Here is a 12387-nt window from a genome sequence, read left to right as displayed (position 1 = left end):
TGGATAGCCTGGGTGAGGGGCTGAGGGCCTTCTTCAGGCGGGCCACACCCCCTTCAGGGTGGGAGTCCCCACTGGGGTGCCTGGCCAGCCTGGGTGAGGGGCTGATGGCTGTTTCCAGGCAAGCCAAGCCCCCCTGGCGATGGAAGCTCCCAGCCTCTCCTTTTTCACTTTTTTTTTTATTCTGGGATTTATTTAACTTCTATACTTGAAACTTTGTTGCCAACTCCTGCCCCCCACTTTTTGGATCATTTTTGTCACACTCTCTTTAGCTGTCACGTTCATCCTGTCCTTTAGGGCCCAGATCAGTGAGCACTGCCTCCCTGGACCCTCTCAGGCACTTTGTGCATTTTATTCACTCAGTCAACAAATGTATTTTCCACTATTTCCGAACTTGTGGTGTTTTAACAAAATTATTTTTTAATATATTTTTATGAGGAAGAGAGAGGGAGAAAGAGAAACATCAATGAGAGAATCATTGACTGGCTGCCTCCTGCAAGCCCCCTCCTGGGGATTGAGTCTGAAACCTGGGCATGTACCCTTGACTGGAATAGAACCCAGGACCCTTCAGTCTGCAGGCTGACACTCTATCCACTGAGCCAAACCAGCTAGGTCAGAAATTGTTTTTGATCATAAAGTCCAGGTCTACTTATCTATTGCATACCAAGTAATTTCTCAATCAACCATCATAATTATTTAATTCTTTGAAATCCTATTCTTTTTAGCTCTATCAACATATAATTTTTTTAATATATTTTATTGATTTTTTACAGAGAGGAAGGGAGAGAGATAGAGAGTTAGAAACATCGATGAGAGAGAGACATCGATCAGCTGCCTCCTGCACATCTCCCACTGGGGATGTGCCCGCAACCCAGGCACATGCCCTTGACCAGAATCGAACCTGGGACCTTTCAGTCCGCAGGCCAACGCTCTATCCACTGAGCCAAACCGGTTTCGGCAACATATAATTTTTAAAGGGCACTAGGATGGAAGACTATAGGCCTAAATTATAGACTAATTTCTATCAATAATTCCTATGGACAGGTGATTTAACACTGCTCTGCCTCAGTTTCCTGTTCTGTAAAGCACAGGGGTAAGTCTAAAGAGATCTGAGAGCCCTTCCAAAGTTAACATTCTATCATTCCATTCTTTTTACTTCTACTTTTAAAAAAATTATTTCACATTGTATGTGTCTGTCTCCATGCATATATGTCCTGTGTGTGTGTGTGTGTGTGTGTATTATTTCCATTAAAGTGTGTGTGTGTGTGTGTGTGTGTGTGTGTGTGTGTGTGTTTTCTTCTGGACTTCTGCTCTTTCTATAAAGAGAACAGCTACCATTTAAAGAAGGAATTCATTCAAAGTAAAGAGCTTAGCTTCTAGGATACGTGATCTTTTAATCATGCTTCCTGCTTTTGTCACATTCACAATAAACAGCTGAAATACAGCCAGCAGCAAAAAACTAGAAAAGGAATTTAAAGAAATTAAGAAAATGTGCAATAGATTGCATGTCTTAAGCTATAAAAGTATAATAATCTCAAGAAAACTGTTATTTTTGTTTAATTTGATGTTGTCACGTTGCCATATGGTCTGTATCTGGCACTTGGTGATAGCAGGCAGCCCATTTCTTATCATTATTATTGTGAGCAGCAGGATGTAAATGGCATGACCTAAACCAGCTAGGCACGAAGGTGTGAACTCCCTCAGTACTTAACTAGAATGCACGCCATATGCATGTGTGTCATTAGCCTTATGCTTTTTATGTGCTGACCTTGAGTCATTTTCTTCTTTTTAAAAGATGTTAAAATTTGGTTTTGTGTTTTTGCAATAATACCGGGGTTTTTTTCAATTGAGAAATCTCAGTTACTTTTTTTTTTCATTCATCACCCTCTTATCTGAGTTCATCACTAGGAGAGAAAAATTGCTCCACATTATCTTGAGTAACATTTGGATGAGCTATCAGTCATCAACTGAAATTAACTTGAACATGCCTCCAATGAGATGAAGAACGTTTCGGCATGCCAGCTGGAAGGCATTTACAGTTTCATTTTTCCAACTTCCTCAGAAAATCTTTCCAGTGCACATCTGTGAAGGTTTCATAATGATTAGAGTGATGGGAGCTTTTGTGTGGCATGAGGGCACTCAGAGCCATTTAATCCACCCTGAAGTGTCAGAAACTCACCCCAAAATTAAGAGCAAGAAGCTTTACAATCACACATAGCAGCTCTGCCCTCTGGCTTATGATTGATGCAAAGGCTACTGCCAACTTTCTAAAAGGCAGCTCAGCGCATGCAAAATCTCCTTAGTGTAGCTTTAGTCCTCTGGAGTTCCTCATCGTGATGATCATTAGCCTTCAAGCTGAAAGGACTCTCAGGAAATCTGCCTTTGGTCACTGTGAAAACTGCATTTATACTGTGGTACATAGACTTTATAGTACACATATAGCTTATTATCGTAAGCAATGAACTAAAACTTTTTAAATCTTCCCTGGCCAGCTGCAGTAGCCCAGTGGTTGACCATCTACCTATGAACTAGGAGGTCATGGTTCTATTCAGGGTCAGGGTATGGGATGTGAGATTAATCCCTAGTGTAGGGAGTGCAGGAGGCAGCTAATCAAAGATTTTCTCTCATCATTGGTGTTTCTCTCTCTCCCTCTCCCTCCTTCTCTGAAATCAATATATATTTTAAAAGACACCCAGTATGTGATGCCTGACACAAAGCAGGTGCTCAAAAAAATAATAATAAAAATAAAGGAAAAATAATTCTTTAATCTTGTAAAAAATAAGAAAATTATTTGATAGTTTTAATTATGTCAATATTCCAAGTCAGATCTCTTTTGAAATTCATTTCTGTTTAAGAAAAAGAGGAATTTAGCCCTAACCAGTTTGGCTCAGTGGATAGAGCGTCGGCCTGCAGACTCAAGGGTCCCAGGTTCAATTCTGGTCAAGGGCATGTACCTTGGTTGCGGGCATATCGCCAGTAAGGAGTGTGCAGGATGCAGCTAATGTTTCTCTCTCATCGATGTTTCTATCTCTCTATCCCTCTCCCTTCCTCTCTGTAAAAAATCAATAAAATATATTTTTTTTAAAAAAAGAGGAATTTAGCATCACCTATTAAAATAAGATTGTAAAGATTGCAAACAGCCTCAAAGCTTAATGTATTCTTTCCCCTGCTTCTAGGAATTCCCATACTTAAACTATTCCAGATGCATAAGAATCTACTAGGTTTTTAAATAGCTTCTCTAAATATCTTTAAAAAAAAATCTTTAAATCCTAATAAAGCTTTATAACATGGTGAAATCATATCTGGACTCAAATCCCACTTCTGTCATTTATTGGCCATATGATGTGGTAGAAAGCTCTCTAACCTTCAATTTCCCCCAAAGACTGAGAAAATATAAGCAGCCAGCTCACAGAGTTATGATGAAGATTAACAGATAACCCCCTAGCTTGGAACCTAGCACAAGAGTTGCTAAAAAAAAAGGTAATTCCCTGTTCAATGCTCAAAAATCTTTTTTTAAAAAACCAATCATCTGATTATTTGCTGAGCACACAATATTCACAATACCAGAGTATATACCTCAGGAAAGCCAAAGAAATATTACATATGGTGATGCCCTCAGAGCTAGAAAGACAAGGCATCTACATTCATGAACAAAGCAACTAATATGAGGTAGCATGTTTATAGCCAAATGGATAGACCAGATACCAGATGGATAAGAGTGATATCTAACCAGAAGTTGGATATGTCAGGACTTGAAAAACATCTAGGCTGATCCTTACAAAATGAACAGAATTAAACAATATTCACAGAAGTAATGTAAAGAGGACTGGGTTGGGGCCGGTGGGGGGGGGGGGGAATTGACCTAGTGAGCTAATCCATAGAATTTGAACTGGTGCTGTTTTCAATCTAACTGGACAAGAAGTTCATATATAGCACAAACAGACATCATTACTGTAAAAAGCCCTAAAGGTGGTGATGGGGGTCATGTCCTAGATATTACTAGACCATTCTCATTTCAAATAATTTCCCATTTTTACTCATGAATTAAAAGATTTTAAAAATTTGTCCTTAGCTACATTATCCAACCCCCTAAAATTTGTTCACCCTCAATATACATCCTTACATATTGCTGGTAGGAATGCGAATAGTGCAGCAAAGACTCTTGTGTATATACTAATACTAGAGGCCCGGTGCATGAAAATTCATGCACTGGAGTGGGTCCCTCAGCCTGGCCTGTGCCCTCTCACAGTCTGGGAGCCCTCAGGGCGGGAGGTGACCCGGGGAGAAGGCAACGCCCCATGCCATCTCTGCTGCTGCCACTGCTGGCAGCACAAGCCTGGTTATCTGAGCCTTGGGAGGCCCTGGGCGGCTGGGGGACTTAGGGGACTGGGGAACTCTGGAGGCAGGCGCACGGTGGGGCTGAGGGAGCTGGGAACTGCCATCTTGTGGCTGTGGGCCCCGCCATCTTTGAGGATGTCACAGTTAATTAGCATATTCCCTCCTTATTGGCTGTGGGCGCAGCCATCTTTTGCGATGGTGTGAGGGTCAATTAGCATATCTCCTCTTTATTAGATAGGATGATCATGATAAGCCTGACAAATCAATCTGAGTTTCAATAATGCCAGTGATTTAACATTTCTGAGTTGTTAGCTCAAGAAACACCAAGTGTCACTATTGTAAAGTGAAAAATGAAGTGGACTTGTGACCCTGTGTGGAATTATTTATTATGCCACCATAGTCAAGGTCTTCATCTCTCTAGGCCTCAATGTCAGCAATAAAGTGAGGATCATCCAGAAGGTCTTTGTTGCACAAGCACTAAGCACTTAGTTCTAGAGATAGCATTGTAGGCTATTAAGTAGAGAGAGAGAGAGCCCACACATACCTCTCCCAGGATTTACAATACTCCAGGAAATAAAAATATCGGCTACTAGTAAAGTTAGCATTCCATTATTCTTAATTGAGATACCAGACCTCATCAACTATGCCTACTATAGAAGAGAAATATTTTCTTTTTAATTCTTAGCTGAGTATATTTTCCCATTGCTTTTTAGAAGAGAGGAAAAGACAGAAAGAAATATCAATGTGAGAGAAACACATCAATTGGTTGCCTTCTGCACACACCCTGACCAGGGCCTGGGCTGGGGAGGAGCCTGCAACTGAGCTACGTGCCCTTGACCAGAATCGAACCTGGGACCCTTCAGTCCACAGGCCAACAGTCTATCCACTGAGCCAAACAGCTAGAGCTGGAGAAATCTTTATTTATTCCTCTTTGTGAAGAATGTAAAGACTCAGTATAATAGTTAAGTTGCCTCAGAAGAACCCATGAAAAGGATCTTGGAATTCTGGATTTCAGTTTGATGGAATAACCTAAGTATCATTCCCATCTTTCTATGCTTAATGGTAATTAAGAACAGCCTATGGACTCAGACTCCTTGGGTTAATATTCCAGCTCTGCCACTTACTAACTGTTGATTTGGGGCAAGTATGCCTTGCTTTTTCTCACCTCTCAAATGAAAACCATGAACATGTTGTGAGAATTAATGCAGACAAAACACATATTAATATGTGTTTTACATGTATAACAATAACTAGCACATGTATTAGTTATTGTTACTAATATTAACCTCTCCACACAGACCACTAAGATGCAGAATTCAGGCAGTAGTGAAATAGCTATAGACAGTTATGAATCTGCCTTTGCAACAAGTATATAAACACAGATTAGATAAATACAAAAGTTACAACTTATCATGGATACCAAGCCATAAAACATATTTTTGAGATGGGATGAAATCAAGAACAGAGGACATTGTTATACATTATGAGGTGTTTTATAATATAATTAATACAAATATATTTATGTGTGTGTGTGTCTTAAGGGCCCAGTGGTTCTCAACAATGAAAATACATCCTACATATCAGATGTTTACATTACGATTCATAACAGTAGCAAAATTACAGTTATTAAGTAGCAATGGAAATAATTTTATGGTTGGGGGTCACCACAACATGAGGAACTGTATTAAAGGGTTGCAGCATTAGGAAGGTTGAGAACCACTGCAGCAAAGATAAATGGCAACATACGCTTAAGCTAAATATTAGTTTTGCTCTCCTAAACAATATGTAACAGTACTTTCCTTCAATGTTAATAGTGACAAAACTACCCCCCAAGTGACAAAATAGTATCAAAACACTGTATTAAAATCAATAATACTCATCTAAAATATATGTTTTTTAAAAACAAATGGAAAAATAAATCAGTTAAGGGGGGAAAAGAACAAGGTTATTATTTAACCTTTTATTTTTTAAGTTTCTTTTTGAAACACTGATTTCTATTTAACCCTTAATTGTATCTTCTTATTGAACTTGTCCAGATAGCAGAAAAAAATTCTGTTACTATATTTTACTAGAGGCCCAGTGCACTGGTTCATGCACCAGTGGGGTCCCTCAGCCTGGCCTGCATCCTCTCACAATCTGGGATCCCTTGGGGGATGTCAAAGAGCTGGTTTCAGCCTGATCCCTGCAGGCCAGGCTCAGGAACCCACAGGTGCATGTAAGATCTTTGGTTAATCTCTTCCCATCCTCCATCCTTCTCTCTGAGATTCATCAGTCTGTTCCATGTTTCCATGCCTGTGGTTTCCACTTCTGTGCTGAACATCTGCCCCCTGGTGGTCAGTGCATGTTATAGCTACTGGCCAGTCAGCTGGTCGGCCAGTTGCTTAGGCTTTTATATATATAGACTAGAGGCCCAGTGCACAAAATAGTGCACAGGTAAGGTCCCTAGGCCTAGCCTGCGATCAGGACCATCTTCTGTCCACTCGCCAGTCCCCAGTCCCACCCCACCACCACCCATCTGGTTCCCCATGGTTCCCCATTCGCCATGCTGCAATGGGAGCCTGTGGGCTGGGGGGAGGGACTGAGAGGTGGTCAATGCACCTCATAGCAACTGGTCAAGCAGTTATTCCAGTCGTTATGCCATTATGGTCACTGGGCTTTTATTATATAGGATGGGTGCTACAACTTAACATGTTCTTCCTTTCTAACATATTAGCATTCAGAAACTTTAACACTTTACTCCTAAAAAAGAAAACTGCTCCCCAGTTTATGTCCTAAAGACTTGCACACCTGCTACCTATTATTTTCAAAGAACTACCTCCAATGGACAATTAGTTGAATACATAAAGAATATTAACTTTATCCCCATTATAAATCACTTCTCCACATTTCATTTATTTTGCTTTTAAATTTTTAGGATGAAATATAGGCCATGCTTAAGATTTTTATTTCTGTGTACAAGTCGCATGTTAATCTAGCAACTATACGTCATGACAAAATCTCACAATGGTCCAGTGAAATCTTCCACCAAAGGAATTGCATGGACAGATAAAATCAAAATTTTCCATATACCATGTTAAACACCTAGGCCTTTACAATCACCCTAAGCATATGAAAATCCCTGTAAAGGTAGCTTTAATTTATTCCAGGTTTAACTTTTTTAGCTCACTGTCTCTCAAACTCTTCAATCATGGAAATTTTTCTCGACACACCTATTAACATTTTATAGAACATGTGTCCTGTAGAACACATCTTGGGAAGCGTAATGGCAAACGCAGAGCAGTACTTCACATATCCAACGAAGCTCTCCTACGAAGTACAAAGCATAGCCCTTGAAGTGCAAGCAGGCCTCAGAAGTAGCTATCAGTGACATAGCTGTGCAACGCAAATGCACCTGAGTCTGTGAATGAACTCCCCTCAGTTCTTCACTTACACTACTGCCTCCTGGAGAGGTACAGAGAGGAGACCAAACAACAGCACGCGGACAAGCACAAGAGTACAGCCCAGTGAGATTGTTTACAGACAGGAAAAAAAGTCCTATACAAAACAGTAGACTTTGAGGGTATATTCCTGGATTAAAAACCAAAAGAATTTATATTAATAATGCTAACACTAATTTTTCCAGAGGGAGTCATGTCCAACATAACAAGTACATAAAGGAATATAAAATATATTTCAGAAAAATGTCTATGAAAAATTAAAGTTAAATGTTTTGATGCTTAATAAAATTCATCTTTAGGGGATACCTTACTCACAAATGATAGGAGAAAGTCCCTAAAAACTATGTGGTAATTATCTTACCCTGGAAAGAAGAACTGTGAGAATCACACTAAATATGTTTTGACTTAGACACTGAATATAATTAGTTTAGAGCATACAGTTTAAAGTAAATGTGTTAGAGAAAACTCTGCACCCATCTGTAGATGCTAACCACAGAAATACTTTACTTCTCGTCCTATTAAACTAATCTATACTAAAAAAAGACAGTTTCCCCAATGAAAAGGAGTTTGTCCTTCTCCTCACTTCTAATGAGGTAGACGTAGAATACAGTTGTCAGATTCAGCCAACAGAAGCAGATGATGCCCAGTTAAACTGGGATTTCTCTGAAATTCTCTGTAAACCTAATTTAACTAGTCTTCATGTGTTTTTATCTGGTCCCTCTACTCTAGGTATAAAATATACTATGGATATGAAAAATTCCTAGTTCATAGGGTGTCTTGGGGGAGATGGAAAACTAAGTTATTGAATGTTTTAACACAGAAATAGGGAAAAGAGATTCTAACATGGCTAAACCCTGGTCACTAGTAAAGGCTCAGCACAAATTTTTCAGGTGACACCTGAAACCAAACCTCACTCTGTTTTGCCCTCCTCAGGACAGGAATCTTTGCCATGGCCCAGCAATGTCTGAGCTGTGGTCCTGGAGAAATGCCTACCACAGCCTCAATTTCCACTAACAACCAACTTGGGAGAGGGGTTTAGGTTAGGAAAATCGCTGGGAACACAGGCAGGGATATGGTATAAATACACTCCTGTTTTGACAGCCTGGATGTATGATCACTGAGGTTACCCACTTAGCTGTGTGAAGTTGAGTGGAAACAATCAGATGTTCCCATGAGCCTAGATATATAGGCTAAGACTTAAACTGAGTAAAATCCCCTGGAGAAACCAAAGCCAAAATGACTGCAATCTAGGTGAAGACAAGGATCCCTGTGACACCCTGGACCCCAAGATTCATGCCTATGACTAGACGAATATAATCATGTTCTTGAGAAAATTGCCTCAGTGAACTTATTTGTAAAATGGATATAACAATGGCACTTACCTCATAAAGCTGTCATGAAGATTTAACATGGACCTAGAATAGTGCCTGTCCACAACAAGCCTTCAATAAGTGCCACTCGTTTTCACAATAAGATTTTCCTCTGTTCTAGTCTCATTTAACCTGGAGCTTCTCCAGAAAAGATAATCGATTGTCTAAAGCCAAAGTGACTTTCTTAAAGCAACAACATCATTTGCAGGATTGACCTCACTGAAATGTTTTCTATTCTCATGGCCTGAGGTATTTTAGTAGCTTCAGAAGAATTTTCACAAACAACGATTTAAGTTTTTAAATATTTTTAAAGCCTCAGGAATTTATAATTCAATGTCCTGACTAAATAGAGACTGGATCTTTCATGCTGGTTAGCAAACTTCCCCCCTCTCCCCCGCGCCCAGCCCCGCCACATACACACACATACACCATAGTCACAGAGGTCAAGAAGAGATCAAAGCAAAAGGCAGATCACTCTAGATTGGTAGGCTCCAGGCTTAACAAGAAAGAGAACTTATTCAGGAGGCTTGTTATGGGGGGGGGGCTAAATCTCTACACCCAACTGCCAGAATCTTAAAGTGTGCACAGAGGACTTAGCAGGGTTCAGTCACATGTGCCATCCAGAAGGTCTCAACAACACATCACTCTCTCAAGACTGTTTCACTGAAACAGCTCCTGCAGTGGGGACAGTGGGCTAGATGAGCATGGCAAGGACAGGGGAAGGGATGTGAAGCTTCTGACTGCCCGGATCCAGCTTTCAGTCTAACCGACCGGTAGTCACACCCTCTCGATTACCTTCTACAACAAGCTAAAACAACCCCATAGCCCACAAGGACTTCCAATTTAGTTGTCAAATTAGAATCAGGAATAGAATTGCCTAATTAAAGACTTCTGACTTGGACTGCCCTGAACTCTCAGGTAACATAGATGCACTGGCCTCACTGCAAGCTGGGTGACTGTCTTTGGAGGGACCACGGACACCCACGTGCTCAATGGAATGCATCTACTCCTTGCCCTCCTGCCAGGTCTCCCTCTGGGCTGTGGTATCTGAGCTAACTCAGCCTGGGTGAGTGTCAGAGAAAGGGCAGATGGTTCTTTTAATCTGCCGCTTAATGCAGGGTACTGAAGAAGGGCCCTTACAAGTGATCTAGTCTCATTTAATATTTATTTGGCACCCTTTTGAGTTGAAGAAATAGTAAGTATGGTGACTTTTATTCCTTTCTTGTTCTGAAAAGCCTTTCATTAAGCGTTGCCTGACAGCTTTTAAAAAAACTAACTAGGAGAAGTTGAATGAGTTAATGGAGATCCCACTATCTCTTTTTACCCCTCTCATACTCTCATTTTTCTGTAGTCAAAGTTTTAAAACTGAGACTTCAGCATCCGTGCATCTTTGACGAAGAAGGGCAAGCCCTTACCCATTTCATTCAGCACTCCATTATTCATTTGGATTGGCTGTTCTCTTAATTAACACCTTGTCTGTATTTAGTGAAAAAGTTCACAGTTGGGAGCTAATAGCAAAAACGGAATTTCTTTCATGTGAATTTGCCACACGCAAAACAGAAATGATTTTACCTAAGACATCAGCCCAATAATGTCTTGAAAATGCACTGGAAAGTTATATCTTCTGATTGTTTAATTATTAATCATCCGCACTGTACTAGGCAGAATGGCTTTATTTCTCGTTGCTAGTAATTTACATAGAGAAAAAGGCAAGTAAACAAATATATGTTTTGTTAAAAGGAGAGGCTACAAAGGCAAGATGGATACTGGTATTGCTTATAATTATGAGCCACCTAAACCAATACTCATTACTAGGATGTAGAAAGAGACTACACATTTAACTTCCGGTATAAAAGATGCAATTGAGTAACCGAAATACTCTCATGCTTTCCTTGGGTCACTAATACAACACATTTTCATAGCACATGTTAGGGAAGCATGTTCTTTTTGGCTGTCGGTTTCTGGCCTCAGGATATTCACACCTCAGTAGAGCCCCTTTAACTCTACACTATTCATAACGTGCCCTGTGTCTCATAGGCATTAAGATATTAATGGCTGTCTAGTCCTCCTAATGAGCTTGACTGATTGGCGGGGGTCGGAGCAACATCGGGAGTCTGGCAAGGTTACTCGCAGAGCGGCACTTTATTGTACTGTTTATCACTTATTAATTACTGCTAACTGTCACGTCAGAGTAATCTCGTTCAAGAAAGTGGAACTACCATCCTTGTACTTTGCCTGTACACATAATTTTTGTTTTCTTCTGTATGATTTTTTATTTACCCATATACAACACAACAGGTTTTTCAGATCCGGGGGCAATAATGTAGTATTTAGAGAAATTCTGGAACTGTAAAATAAATATATTTCTGCTTTGCAAAATAATATATTGGTAACATTTGAGTCAAAGCAAAATGATATAAGTGTTATAGAATGACCTTGGCTTGGTTTCATTCACTGAAATAGAAATTTTCTTGTAAGGCATTCAAAGCATGCTGTGTTTACAAACCTTGAAATAGATGAAAGTGTCATCCTCATCCTTTCTCAGAAGCAAGGAAAAATCTTTTGATTAAGTGATTTTGCTGATTCATGATTTTACTGGATCAAAAACTGATTTCCATTCTCTAATTACTTGAGATAGTTGTTAAGGATTCTTCTTGCCCTAAGCTGGTTTGACCCAGTGGATAGAGCATCAGCCTACAGACTGAAGGGTCCCAGATTTGATTCTGGTCAAGGGTACATTCCCAGGTTGTGGGCTTGATCCCCAGTGTGGGCATGCAGAAGGCAGCCTATCAATGATTCTCTCTCATCATTGATGTTTCTATCTCTCCCTCTCCCTTCTTCTCTGAAATCAATAAAAATACATTTTAAAAAAAGAATTCTTAATTGGGAAAAAAGAGAGCAAATCAACCATGTTTTACTTCAGTGATAAGAAGAGTAAATATACCTAGAACAATATGATGACTAGAAAATCACCCTGAATTTTGAATTAGTTCTTATGAATAACTGGTAATTTTTCATAGAAGAACAGATATGTCTGATTCCTTGTGAGAGACTGAATATGCAGATAATTGTAATACCACACATAATCTGCTGCAAACCAGACTTTTGTAGCAATAGGCCCCAAACAGTCAGACTTGATTAGTAACTGACAGCTTCCCTCATTTTGCCCCAATTTCCAACTTAGGGCCCATGAAATAAAGTCAAATATGCTCCCCTAATCAATCTTATAGGATGCCCCACTTCTA

This window comes from Myotis davidii, unplaced genomic scaffold (assembly GCF_000327345.1).
Source record: "Myotis davidii unplaced genomic scaffold, ASM32734v1 scaffold153, whole genome shotgun sequence".
NCBI classification, from domain to species: Eukaryota; Metazoa; Chordata; class Mammalia; order Chiroptera; family Vespertilionidae; genus Myotis; species Myotis davidii.
The sequence above is the reverse complement of the archived record's forward strand: the minus strand, read 5'-3'. Positions refer to the sequence as shown.